We start from the raw sequence: 15081 nt of genomic DNA, 5'->3' as shown, positions 1-15081 counted from the left end.
ATTAAAGTTTTTACTTTCATGCTAAATATCTTAGTTCTTATCTTGTTTAAACAAATATCAATCATTTAAAAAAAAAATAATAAATAAATATTTTTGTTTTAATTTAATTTAATTTATTCCAGTATAACAAATTTATATTTGATATATTAGCACATATGAAATATTTTATATTACATTTTTATTAATATTACTAAGATATATTAAATCACTTTAGTAGTCTAAGATTCATTGATATTTTATTACAGCAAATTATTTTAAATAATGCAAGTACCTGTAGATTATATGAAATCAGTTTAGTAGCCTTAGATTCGTTGGTTTTATTTATTAGTTAATTACATTGAACCATTTAAGTACCTTTAGATTGCTTCCATAGTCCGAGTCAAAGACTTAATGTGTCGTTGTTGTTGTTGTTTCTCATAAAAGTGGAACGGGTCTAAATATGCCCGCCTGTTGCTTGATTTGCGTTAATCTGAACGCTGCTTTTGTTATGCTGGCCAAGTGGCATGAAAGCCCACGTCTGATTCCTTTCATTACCGGGCACAGCGTGGCACCACTTGACTCCTTTTCACTCTGCGCTCGCCGGGGCATGTTAATTGTGTGCGCTGCTTATGAACTTGACATGCCGAACGAATGGGATGCGAAGCGTTGCATTCGAATCATTCTATGTTTATGGACACGCTGCACTCATCGGCCCCAGATTGTCCGTGCGTCCGTGCGTCCGGCATGTCCGGGAGACAACATAAACTCACACTTAAAATCAATAAACGTAAACTGGGCAACGCCTGCCCACCTACGAATGCGTTGGACATGTGTAAGCCATAAAACTATAAAATAGCACAAACTTATGCGTACAATAAGCATAAACAAGCCATGCCCGCAGACAAGCCCTAAATAGAATATACCCACCTATCTATGTATGTGTGTGCTGAAAAGCCGAGGCTCCTTTGTATGAAGTTGTTGCTACATGGGTAAACAAGTATTTTATTGCAACGCATAAAAGGATCTCGGTCGATCTCTGTGGAGCCGTGGCCCACTCCTGCCCATAAAGACACTTAATTGCCATTTTATTACCTCAACTATTAGGCCACAGCTGGCAGTCGCCGTCGCCGTCGTGTCCTTCATTAGAACTCGTATTGGAGCGTCACGTCTTGCACTTCATTTACGCATCACAAATGGCCAGCTCACAGGGCATATGGCACCAGCGCAGCTAAACCCAACCACATCCGCTGGCTGCTGCTGCTGCTGCATGCAAAGTGGCCCTGCGTCCGCTGCACCCTTTAGCAGCAACTGCAGTCACAGTCGAAGTCTCAGTCTCAGTCTCAGTTGCGATATCTTTAATGAAATCTACATGTTTTGTGCCTTAACAAGCATTTTGCTTGTCTACTCATGTCGCTCTCTCGCCCGTAGAGATGCCATTGCCGTAGATGCGATCCTTTTGTGTGGGATTCCTGGCATGAGACGGCCGAGACAAGCCATTGGCTGGCTGATCGCCGGCTTTGTGGCTGGCATTGTGCGGCCCAGGCAAATCTTGTTAGCGCAAATATTAACTTGTAAATATGATGATGCCCCATGGAAATTGTATAAATCGCTGATAAATATCATTAGGTCTCAGCTCTCCGACAACAACAGCAACTAGCTGGGCTCCACTGCTTTTATTATTGTTATTTTCTTCTCTTTTTATTTTTATTTTCGCTTTTTCCTCAAGCTCTTTACGTATTTGTATTTGTATTGCAATGCGCCTTGCAATTCTATTAAGATCTTTATCTTAAGTGCTTGTACAGCCTATTTGCTGCACTGCACCAGAGCGCGTATGCGTACTCGTAATTGTTTAGCAAATCAGTTGGAGAGGGCTCTGGAGAAGCTCATAAGTGTTGCTGTTGCTGCAGCGATTGTTGCTGCTGCCATTGTTGTGCTCGATTGCACAGTAGTAACTGACAATTTGCAAAAACATTCGCTTACGAGCAGGAGGAGGAAACTGCGTTAACTCAATTGAATGCGATATATGTAGGTATCTATAGTCGTAAATATATATCAGTTGCTGTCGTCATGCTGCTGTCTTTTGTCTCTTATTTTTTGTTTGTCTGCTCCTGGAAGCATCATAATTCTAAGCAGCACCACAAAAAAACACACAACACGCTTCGCGCTCGTAAATAACTGCAGCAGAACCAACAACAAAGACGTGACAAATGCACTAAATGAGCTGCTTTATAGCGTGGGAGTTGCATTCTGCTCTCCAAAGTTCATGGGAAGCACTGCAAAGGCGCCAGTGACAGTGCCTCCTCTCTCTCGCTCTCTCGCTCTCTCTCTCTCTCGTTCTCTACCTGTCTCTGTGTCTCTGCTTCTATCTCTGTTCCTGAGTTAAAGTCACTTAGGTGCTCATATTTCAAACAAAACGTGCACATAAGCTTTCAACTCATATGCATTTATGTTTATTACATTCACACACAAACACACACACACTTGCCCATATTTAGCCTGCTAATCAGTGCTGCCCTATGGGGTTCCGATGCCATTTGGTAGTAATTTGGAGCACTCAACGCGAGCAGCGGGCCAGCGGTGCAGCACAGTTGGAAATGCAGCGCTTGGCTAACCAAAGCCGGCCACAAAACGTTAAATGCAACGCGCCGTGGTGCACGCTGCGTATGCGCATTATTTTTCAGACGGGTTCAATAAACGATTAGCTGACCGCCCAGTTCTTAGAGACATTGTTGTTGTCGCTGTTGTTGTTGTTGCTGTTGTTGTTGTTGCTGTTGTTGTTGTTGCTGTTGTTATTGTTGTCGCTAGTATTGTTGGTTCGCTTGGGGCCACATTGCGTGTGCGTCTGCCAAAGTTATCGCGGCTTTTTACACTAAGACGAAGGCTAATATGTCATTTGGTCATTGATACGTGCTACGAGGCGACGTCCGAGCGCAGCCAAGAGGAAGAGCTAAAGAGGGGCAATGTGGTGTGAGGGCAGCTACGGCGGCGTCGAACGGTGCGACCAAAGCAAAACGCTTACTGTCAGTGTGAGGCGCGTATAATTAATTGCGCCTATCAATATCGCTGTTGTGTCGTTGTTGCTGTTGTTGTTGCTGTTGTTGCTGTTGTGGCTCTATAGCCAAAGCTGCACGCATATGGACAAAGCCAGAGCCAGAGGCAGAGCCAAAAGCTGGCCGCGTGCTTAGCCAGCCAGCCCCATGGCCATCGGCAGCAGCTCATTGAGATAAGCCTGTCCGTTTGTACGCATTTGGATTTTGCATAAATCATGGCCATGCGAAATGTTATGTCAGCGGCTCGCGAATGAAGCAATAACAAGAAAAGGCTCTTCTCTATGTTGTGCCCCAAATGGACATTGTTGCGGCTTGTTATGATAAAACTCTTGTGAGTAATGAAAGTGTTGCTATTCTACTCGCATTCTATTTACACAGTATCTCAATGCGAGCGCTCCCTGCCTCCGCAGCACTCGATGGCTGTCCATGCAGATCCGGGTAGTAGCTTCAGCTCTTACGATTGTTCAACGAAATTCCAAGCTTTATCAGCAACACGAAACAACCCTAACAATACCTAATGGCTCCTATCAACAGCTACACGCAATTATGTCCATTGCTATCGCGCTGCAATGAAAGTGACTGAAAGCGGTAAACAAAAGTTAAAAAGTACTTCATGGAATGTTATCGCAACATTCTCAATTAGACGGACTACACACCTGTATTCGAGAATCGAACTCTAAGGCCTTGACCTCCATTAGAGTAAACGAGATTTTGTTTAGCAAATGGCAAATGCAAATCTTTATGCCCGAGAGTAGATCTGCCCACTTGCCCAGGTGAGTCACCCAGTCGTAGCGGATGTGGTCAATGGAATCGTAGGGGCTTGTCATAAAACCGAGTGTGGGGGACTGGAATACACCTTAAAGGCAGAAAGCAGAAAAAAAAAACAACTATGACGAGTAGCTAAATGACAATGCAGGGCTCTCAGGTGGGCTGACTGTGGGTGTGTGTGAGTGTGTGTGTGTGTGAGTGTGTGAGTCATGCGGTGAGTTGACCATAAATGGCCCTAGACCTGCGCCTCAAATACAATTCCGTATGCTAATGAAATGGCCAGAGGATCTCGAAATGCTAAGGGTTATTCTCTGCCGGGTGGCTTACAATGGAACTACATGGACATGGCTGCCACTAATGCCCAGCCAAGGAGGAGGAGGGCAGCAAGTGCCGCATTTAAGCTTAACACAGTCCCTGCGGCTAATTTATGTCTTATTTCTCGTTTCGCTGCAGTTGCTGCGGCTGCTGTTGCAGTTGCTGTGGCAGGGCTACCGTCTGTTGCATGCAAATGTAAAATGCGAAATGATTGATGTTGCCAGGCTGGCCATTGTTGTTTGCCTTGCTTTTGGATGTGCTGCACAAAAAGAAACCAACGAAAAATTTTCTTTGTTCAAAAGGTTGGCATTTTGAAATGCGAGTAATTGCAGCTGCAATAGTTTTCCATGTTTCCATGCTTCCAAGTTGTCTGTTGCTGTGCACTGGGCAAGCTGCTCGGCATTTTGGCAAAACTGTTGCGGCTGCTCCTTTCACAAGCCAGCCGAGAGAAAAATGGCTCTGGCCTGCCAGCATGATGGGCACTTGAATGCCCGAATGCTTGAAAATTATAGACTACGCTGTCGTATGCATTTCGTTGACGTTGACGCTCTGACTCCCACGAGCAATTGTTGCAAGCTAAGCTCAAATCGAGAATGAATCTCAGCTGTTTGAGCTCTCCCAAATGGCCAACTGTTGGAGATTTGACAATAATTTCAATGCCATGTGGGTATTACGTATTCTACAGCCCGTTCTAACAGCCCGTCGCCTCACCTTGACAGTCAAGCTATCTATGTGCGCTGCCCTGCAACCTAAGCCCAAATAGCAACAATATTATGCAAACATGTTTTATTAACACCAACAAAATGAAATAACAAAAAACTCGTACCTTGAGACGAGGGCCTTCAGTGCCTACCAGCAGCAACCAAAAAGTACATAAAAATGCGGCTAATTACGAGCGATCGAGATACAACTTATATATGTACATACCTGTCCACTGTGTGTGTGTGTGCGTGTGTGTGTGTGTAGGTGTGAGTGCGTGTACCCATAGGTAATTACAGGCCGTGCGCACATGCCACATTATTCTTTTGTGCAATGAGCACGACACCGCTCCCTGAACCCTGTCGCCTGGCTGCCCCCCTCACCGAGCCGCATGCGGGTTAACGCTTAGCGGCTTTTATTTTGTTTTTGTTTTTGTTTTTGTCATGTAAGTAGCTGTAGTAGATGCGGAGTCAGATGCGAACGCAGACGCCAACACCGACGACACTTGTGCGCATGTGCAGCCACACACACACACACACACACACATGTGCGAGTATATATGCATGTATATGGATACATTTTGTTGGCATATAAAAGCTAAAAACTGCCGCTAGCACAAAACAAGCAACATAAACGTCAGTCAGGCTCGCCGAAAAACCGGTTGAAGTTATGAAAAATTATGATTGTCACTGGTCGGTCGGTTGGCTGGTCGGTTGCTGTTGCTGTTGCTGTTGCTGCTGCAACAACAACAACAACAACACAAAAATGTGTAACAATTTCAAGTTAAACATGCGCTTTGTTTGCCGCTCTCGTTGCTCGTGTTGTTGTTTTGTTTTATTTTTTATTTTTTGCATTTACGCTAAAAGCCAACACCAAATAGACAACAATTACAGTAAGAACAACAAGAGCAACAACAGCAATGCCAAGTGGGTCTCTATATAATTATTTGCCCACGTTTCGCATGTTTTGCCAGACTGACTGTCGTCGCTTTGCATCGCTCTAAGGTGTGTCGCTGCACAGATTGTTGCCATATCACATGCATGTGCCGCGCACACACACATGTGTATACCCTATGACAAATGCAGCATCGAGGGGTATGCATGCCAATGAGAGACGAGACGAGACGCAGTCTTGGCTAGATTCAACGTGTGCAACATGTGTTGCCAGCAACATTGGCGGCAGCTGCAACAGCTGTTGGCAACATGTTGCCAATGCCTCATTTACCAGAGGCAATCATCAATTTGTATGCAGCGCGCTGTTGTGGCTAATTTAAATGATCGTCTTTTAAATTGCATTTCTATTTGAATGCGTCGTCTGCTGTTGCTGCTGTTGCTTCTTGGTTGATTGTTATTGCTGCTTTGAAGCGCAGCTGAAGTTTTTCGCAATTACGCGTGCAACATTTCAATTGAACAAACGCAATGCAGCGACATTTATTATGTGGCATAGGGCAGGCCAAGCGAGAGTCTGTGGCACATTTTGCTCCAGACTTCAGAAATTCTTGCGGAGAAACTCAACGCAATGGAGCTTAGCTCACAGTATCCCTTTGAAGCAGCAGCTGCGTAAATTGTCATCAGCTGTCAGTGTCACTTTTAATTAGTTTGTTTACAGCACCAACAACAACAACAACAATAGCAGCAGCAATAATAATAATAATAACCACTACAAAGACAAAGACGCAGACAAGACGCACTGCATTTGCATCATATCAATTTGGTCGTCTGGCGTCTCTCCGCCTCTAAATAACTTTAAATTGTGTGTGCACTATAAAACATTTTGTGTCTGTATAGAGCACAAACGGTCAACAATGCACTGGGTTAATTACCAGTCGCCAGCATCCATCTGCTGGAGCTGCTGGTGCATGATTGGGCGCTGATTACGTCGAGCATGGTCCATGTCTCTTATCAACGAGTGCCACAGCTATACATTCCATGTGCTGAACTAATTCCGGGGCACAATTCTTTAGTTTTGTTTTTATAGTTTTAGATGTTTAAATAATGTACTTCATTATTATGATTAGTTGTTTCTTGGAATGGGATAACACTGAGAACTATCGGAATTGTAAGTTGTAAACAGCCTTTGATAGAGTTAAGCCTGGAAGTTCAGCTAAATTATCTACTAATACTAATAAGCTCAATAATAAATAATGATGATAATAAAATAATAATGATTAATAATAAAAATAATAAAATTAATAATTTTACTTATGTTTTATTATTATTTAATTATAATAATAATCACAATTTTATTTATTTATTTGACTTCGTTGAGGTAGTTTAGAATGCTCTATGTGTTGTCAGTCATATTCTCACTTTGGACGGGTTTTCGAACTGTATTGCTACTTATCGACTAAAAAACCTGCTCATTCTTAAGCTGTCTTTCATCTCGTACCTTGAGTTATCCTGCAGTAACTTAAAGCTAGAGTTTGCTAGTTGAGCACGGTCATCTGAGTTCCTCTTTCCAGCTTCCACTTTTGCCCCTTTAAAAGCCCATTTTCAAGCATCTGCATCTTCTTCAACTTATATAATTAAAGGAATAATATTATTAATGCAATGGGGTTTATTCTGGCACATTCCCAGTAGACAATTTAGAGGCCATTTTATATTTATTATTTTATATTATTATTTTGATTTATTATGCTTATTTATACACACACTTTTGTCTTATCTTTTTTCTCTGAGCGTGCCGACCCAGCTTTTGGTTTATAGCTGCGCCTCTTTTCTAGCTCTCTCGCTCTCTCTATCTCTATCTGCCTTCTTATACCTCGTTCCTTACTCGCATTTCACAACACGAGAAAACTAACCTATGCAGCTGTCATTGAATCGTCTTCGCAAACCTTCTCGGCTCTATTTCACTCTTTTCGAATCTAATACTATTTAATAGTTCCTCCAACTAATGCTATACTAACATCTATCAAATAAATTGCCCACATATATATATATATTTAACATTATTTATTATGTACATATGTACGTACGTATTCCTTATCAGCACACAAAAGCTTTTTATTCCACAAAATATGTTGCTATTGAAATATTTTGTAAATTATTTGTCAGGGTCAGTTTCAACGAGTTCCATTTTTCAATAGCAAAATCGAAATCGCAAAATCATAAAAGTTTATGGCAAGCAAATTGAATGCTATTTTATAGCTAGGCGATATTGTGTCAATTGTTGTAGTTGTTGCTGTGTTGTTGTTGTTGTACTATCAGCAAACAATAAATGTTAATTAGTAAAATTTATGCACTGTGGCCTATTGACACGTTGCTGTTTTTATTTTCGCCATTTGCTCTGGCCATAAAAAAAAATAAAAGCAGTCAAAATAGCTGAAAAGAATGTCGCCATAACTGGCTCTTGGAGTTTTCGCTCTCTCTCTCTCTCTGTCTTTCTCTGTCTCTCGTGTTAGCAAACACAATTCGCAATTAAGGGAATTTTGTTGTATGACAAATAAAAATTGTATACGATTAAAGCAAACAAAGGCCAGACCACATTGAGTTTTGAACCTGTTTTGGATCTTAGCATGTGATTTCAACGTCTGTAGATCAACAGAATTAGTCTCACGTCTCGTAGACTCTGAAGTCCTTAGCCCAAAGAACAAAAGAGGGCATGCAACTGGATGCCTTAAATTGCACAATTTATGTAAAATTAAGTGGAAATGCAAATTCTTTGTATAAACGACCAACAGAGAGTCAATATTCATGCGAGTCCCAGTTCGGTTCGGTTCGGTTCAGTTCAGTTCAGCTCGCCGCAATTAAGGCAAAATTATGGCAAACTCTGCAAGTGGAGCTTACGAGTGCCAAATGCAGGCGCTGAGCAAACAAGATGGCTTAAGACCCCAGCGCATTTTTCATTACAAATTGAGTCATTAAATATATTTATACGCAACGAAAGATAACTCCGCCACCAGGCCGCTGTGGAGCAGTAAGAAGAACTTCCGCATTACTTCAACTGCCATATTGCCGATTCTGGGTCAAATTCGCTGCGACTGGGAATCGAAGTGCATCCGCGGCGAATGAGTGCGAGGGGTAGCTGCACTCATATAAGTATCATTTTTTATGGCTTTTCATTATGGTCGCATATATATAATTCTTAATAAGAAAGTTGGCTCCGATATTCTCGGGCTTTGTCTCAGCGCCTGCGCAGCCGATGCACAAATCTGCAAAAATCTGGCACAGGCTACTCGCAAGTATTATATTTTAATAGGCCATGGCGAAAAGAAAAAAATAAATATAATAATAATAATAAATTTCGAGCAGACCCCATGTGAATTTGTGGGTCAACGAAACTTTTGATTTCACTACCAGAAAAAAACAATTTAATCGGCGTAAAAACCAATTCAGGAGATGGCTATCAGCCGTCTGACATCTATGATTTACCATGCCCGGGCATTTGACAATAATTTACGCAAATAGCTGAAGACGAGGCTCAGGATGATGGTGGTTGGTGGTTGGTCTGTCTGTCTGGGGCCTGCTCCTGCAATCACTTAGAGAGGAGTGCTGGACGCCAACGCAGAAACTGAAACGAGCCCAGATCCAGATCCCGATCCAGATCGGACTGGGACTGAGAGCAAGCGTAATGAGGCTTTTGTCTGTGGGCTGTGCACCTCAGCCTATGACTCAGAGAGATTTGCACTTGCAGGAACTTCGACTGCCAACTCAAACTGGGCGTGCGTTGGTTATTTGCGTGCCGGCGCGCCAATCGCCTCTTGCATCTGCAATAACAACAATCACAGCAACAACAACAAGCTGCTTGATAAGCAGCACAAGTTTTGAAAAGCGCCGCTTACATGCACAAAAGCCATGCTCACAGATTGCAGCTGTGGTTTCTTTTAATTGCAAAAAAAGAGAAGAAGTAAAAAGTTGAAGAAGAAGAAAAAATAAACTTACAATTCCACGCACATTTACATCGATGGATGGGCCAGAGATTGGCGATTGCCATTGCGATTGCTTTTAGTCGTATTGCCTCGCGCCATATCAAACGTCGACATCTCGGCGCACCGCCAACCACTTCAAATATCATCGGAGTGCACACCTTAGAATTATTGGCGCTAGACATGCAAATCCGTGTGGCACGGCAACCACTCGTTGCTTCGCCCGTTCTCCTTGGCCTGTGCCTGTGCCTGTGGCTCTGACTCCGACTCTGACTCTGCAACTGCAGCAGCAACTGCAGCAACTTCAGCAACTGCTTCTCTTGCCGATTTCATAATCCCGAACGGAGCATAAATCAAAATTGCTTTATTTATGCGGCGACAGTTGTTACAATTCTATCAGCGGCTCGAGCTTTTGCCCAAGACGAAGCAGAATAAAAAACAAAACCAAAAATAATAATGAAATAGAAAAAACAAACAAATTGAGTTTCGACTGATGCGTTCCCAATTTGCAGTCATGCCAAATGGTGCGCCCCAGCCGGCTCGTAAACGAGTATTTATTGAAATATCTCTTCTTTTTTTTTTTTTCATTTTTGGGGCCACAAAATTTCTAAACAATTGCTAGCTCCAGTCGCCTCGACAGCTGTGTTTGTCTTCGCCTCTCGCATGGTGCATACGAGGCGACGATTGAGCTGCAGCCGCAGTGGGAAAACAAACTGAGGCTCAAGCTTGACAAGAAAAGCGCTGGAAAAACACTTAAAAATCTAATTAGAGTAGAGCTCTGATGGGATTGTTACAAGTATTATGTTTAAGGCATGAAGCAAAGTTGTATGAAAATAAACAGAGCAAACACTTTATGGTTATTAGACCAAGAGATACCCCACATATTTCTGTTTATCTAAGTTCTTATATATTTTATAAATATATTTATCATCTTTATGGATATTAGACTAAGTTGTAATATATTTTATTTAAATTTATCTTCAAGAAAATAACATAGCATTTTTTTCTCTTCAGAAACTCAACTTTTATTTCACAATTATTTCTCTCTATATATATTCAACATACCCATTTCAAGTCTGATTTTACTAAACATCAATAGGAATAACAAATTCGAATTTCCATAACATGCGTGATTGACGAAAGCTCATTAAAGAACGCTGCAGCAGATGTCAGGTGATTGGGGGAGATTTGAGACGAGTAGGAAAATATCGTTTGGTCATATTTGTGCAGCTTATTTACCTTTGGCACCTCATTATGGCGACCCAAAAGCCACATGGCGCAACCGCAGACGCTGACGGCAGGGCCTCGCCCAATCATTTAGAGAACAATTATAAGCAAAGCTCTTCAAACAGATCTCTCTCTGTCTCTCTCTCTCTCTCTCTCTGTCTTTCCCTCTATCGTCGGGATGCCATTGTGGAATTCATTAGCAAACAAAATAACAAAATACGTTCACGAATTGCTTCGAGTGCATTCACCTGTGGCCGCAGTGCAGTTAGATATATGTATGTATGTATAGATATTAGTCGATAGATCTAAGAGTCAACTGGGTCAAGAGGCAGATTAACGCTGCATCGATTCCAATTTGAATTGATCTGATCAGATCAGATCGTTCGTTTGTCGACTGATTGATTGCGCCCAATTATTGGATGCCGGCCCAACTACTACACATGTCTACTTGTTAACGGGGTTATAATATAAATTTCCATGTGACTTTGATCAGTGCACAAAGCGCAGGCAAAGTAAACAAAATTGAAACTGTAACAAGTTTTATGCATTGCATATCGATCGATTTTGATGCGAGCTGAGTGCGCATTGAACTGAACTGAAATGATATGAGAAGGCGAGCTCTGTCTCTGTGACTGTGTGTGTGTGTGTTGTTTATTTTGTTGTAAACATCCGGACGTGCAGCAAAATGTTGCACATTGTGCAGGAAGCCAATGTCGAGTTATGTTTGCTGCCGCTCGCTCTGGGGCAGCCCACAGGGCGTCCATTATACATATGTATATTTATTTTATTTTGGGGGAAAACGAATTCCGAATTTATTTGTCAATGGAGCTGCCGGCAGTGCACACGTCTTCGAGAGACGCGCGCAGTCCGTGAATTCCGATTGCATTTGCATTCAAAAGTTTTATATCATTTTTTAGTGCATTTAATTACTACATGTGTGTGTGTATGTGTGTGTGTGACAGCGAAATGTCTACAATTTATGGCAAAAGGTGTGGCTATAGTTAAAGCTAAAAAATATATATTTAAAATTAAAAAAAAAATAATAATAATAATAAAAAAACTAGTACTTTTGTTTTATTTTATTATTTTGTTTTTGCCAAAAAAATAAAAAATAATTTATGTTTCCGTTGTTTCTTTACAGGTAAATTATGCAAATGCTTTGAACTGCTTTTTGTCCGGACAGATCCAGAGTCCGATTAAGTGCGCTGATAAGTGTGAACGTATATACATGACTATATATATGCATGCATATATACATATGTATGTGTATATATGAGTCTGCATAATTGTGAGTATACGTAAGCCAAGTTCTATATTCTGTCATTTGATTGAGCTGATCCGCGCTCTATACTAGAGGCAATTTATGGCGCATTTCTCTTTTCAATTTTAGTCAATTGAGTTTTGCATGCCAAAGAGTACGAGCTGATTGATTTATGCCTTATTTTGGCAGTCGCAACGGCTCAATATATAATATTTATTTATTGATTGCGATCAATATGCATGCAGTGGGGCAAAAAGTATCGATGCCATGTAATATCGATACGTGAAAATGTGTAAATGCCAAGCTGCCAACTGCTGTTCGCTGTTTGTATGTGAAATTAAAATTCAGCTGACGTCGCGAGTCCTTGACACCTTTTTCTGCATTATTTTAATTACCTTTAGCAGCAGCAGCAGCAGCAGCAACGCAAATGACATGCTAGCAAGCAGCCCATTCGATGTGCGCAATTTGTCATCCTGACAGTCTGTGGAAATATCGGGGCAATGACAGCGGCAGCGGCAGCGGGAGTGCTGCGAGTGTTTGCATTTGGCCAAAATCAGCAATCTTTGTATTTGCTTTGGCCGGGATATTTATGCTGTTTATGCATGTGCGCGCATGCTTAATTACGAATCCGCTAAAACTGTCACAATCGCTGAGCGCTGAGCATTTGTCAAATTGACAGCAGCCGCTCAGCGATTGCACAGCTTTTGCGCTTAATCTTGACGAGAGCCGATCTCGCATCTGAGATGAGGCAAACGTTGCTGCGCACGCGCAGAATTCGAGCTGCTCGATGTGTGCTTGGTGTGGTGTGAGCTTTGGTGAGTAATGTGCGCTTGGCACGAAACTCAAAGAGAGACTCGCCTCTGGTTGAGCCTAAGCCCGTGTGCGCTATAAACTCGTACACACCCTAAGAAGTGCTCATATTTCATGAGTCAATAAACTGAGTGGGACACGCGCAGACGTGAGCGTTAAACTGTAGACAACAGTTTATTGTTACGCTCTGGGCTAAATTGTAATGATATTTTCATTAACTTGGCCTTTGCCAAAAGACCCAACCACGCACCACGCACCACACTGTCCCAGCCATAGCCCCAACTCCCCTCACAAAACCAACAGCAATTCAAACAGCTGCAGGTGAGCTCCGGCTCCAACACTAATCAGTGCGCGTTGAGTGGCTATCGAAACGCGTCAAAGAGCCAACACTAATGCTGTCAATTGTGAGAGTATTGTATCAAGTATTTGCACAAGGCGTCCTTGTCCTTGTCCCTGGCTGTGAGAGCGTGAAATCAATACGCCGCTGGGCTGGCGCCGGCGCAGACCCCAGCGCAGGCGTAGGCGTCGCCTACAGCACTGGCAATAGGCAATAGCCAATATGTCAGCAGTTGGCTTAAATCAGACTTGTTTAATCAGCTGACGGACATTAATTAAGTTATTGTATTTGGACTGAGGTCGATATGCCATATCATATAATAAATATTGCTTTGAAATATTAATGAAATACGAAATCTGAAAAGTTAAATTTTGTCAAGGGATGTCAGCGGATGGCAATATTTCAAATAAAAATGAATATGGACCGGATTAACTGAAGGTTAACTTTATATAAGAATTAAGAAGTAATTTCTCATTTGTTTAGAACTATAAAAAAATGTTAAAGAAAATATGTATCAAAGGGGTTTTCATGCTACAAAAGTTGATCCAACTTGACAAATGACCGTATATCATATTGTATAATAAATAAATGCATATGTAGATTTATGATTAATGTTTTATATATGTATGTATTTGTATATTAGCGAGAGATTTGATGGATATTATACTTCATTAATTGCTAGGATAGCCAGCTTGAGTGAAATGGCCTGGCAAACATTGTATACATAGAGAATGCAAATCATTTTTATGTAAATCTTAGGTCTTAAATAATAAATGTAAATTATAATTTATTATTTATAGTCAAATTGAGATCTTTAGTAATTTATATCAGGAATTTAATTTAGACTATGTTTTAAATATATTGTAAAATTGAATTCTTTACTCAATGCTCTTCAGTGTTAACAATTGCCAATATTTACTATAGTTACTAGATATTTTATAAGAATATTAATTTGAAGTTTGAGCATCCGCTCTCTCCCTCTCTTCCACTCGCTCTCTCTCTCTCTTTCTGTCTCTCTCTCTCTGTCTGCCTCTTTGGTTCTATTGAGCAGTTAGGAAAAACCACATTAAGATTATGCATATTGCATTTGCGTGTGCATCACGTATCCGTTGCCCTGGCCAACTGCTGTCTCTTGGCACTGCTGGCTTTGAAATGAGCAACAAAGTTAATTTCAATAAACAGGCATCGCTCGCAGTGGCCTTTGGCATGGGCCCGTCAGGCGACTGCGACTGCAACAGCGCGAGCTCGAGCGTTTGGGTCGAAGAAATGCCGCCCAAAAAGCCGACGCATGTTCATGTTACCGTTGCCCATTGGCTGACTCATGACGCGGATCGGGCCCGCTGTCATTTTGGCCATTTGCGTTGTCAGTTGGCCTGGCCATATTCGAGCACGAGTGCTGGCGAGCCAACAAACGATATATGTATATACAAAAGGATTTGTCTGTGGCCTGGCTGAAGGCGCTTTGATTAATTGCCGACTTAGAGCCTGGCCATTCTCGTTAGGCCAAAATGATGCTGTCGCTGATGTTGACGTACAGTGCTGTCCGATCTCGAATGGCGAATGGCGTTGGCGTGAATCACTTGAGCCAAAAGGTCAGGCAACAAGGTTGAAGATATGCAAACTGCAAAATTAATTGCCAAGTTTGTCTGGGAAATGCGGAAATTAATTGGGCGACTACCAGCAAGAGAGAGAGAGAGGTAAACGAAACAACAAAGCAGATAACTGCCAACTTTGTGGCACTGCAAATTGGCAACAAATTCGAGTAGAGCTG

The 15081-nt window shown here is 41.8% G+C and overlaps 1 long non-coding RNA gene across 1 annotated transcript in view; it reads left to right on the top strand.

The window, feature by feature from the left end:
- The window catches only part of LOC108659860 (uncharacterized), a 49564-nt gene extending 37268 nt beyond the window's left edge, over positions 1-12296 (top strand). Inside the window, exon 4 of the long non-coding RNA XR_003980228.2 lies at positions 12044-12296. This is a non-coding gene — a long non-coding RNA (uncharacterized LOC108659860). The remainder of the gene's footprint in view (positions 1-12043) is intronic.
- The last annotated feature ends 2785 nt before the right edge of the window (positions 12297-15081 follow it).

This window comes from Drosophila navojoa, chromosome 2 (assembly GCF_054131105.1).
Source record: "Drosophila navojoa isolate 15081-1374.11 chromosome 2, UAZ_NAV_1.0, whole genome shotgun sequence".
NCBI lineage: Eukaryota > Metazoa > Arthropoda > Insecta > Diptera > Drosophilidae > Drosophila > Drosophila navojoa.
The sequence above is the reverse complement of the archived record's forward strand: the minus strand, read 5'-3'. Positions and strand labels throughout refer to the sequence as shown.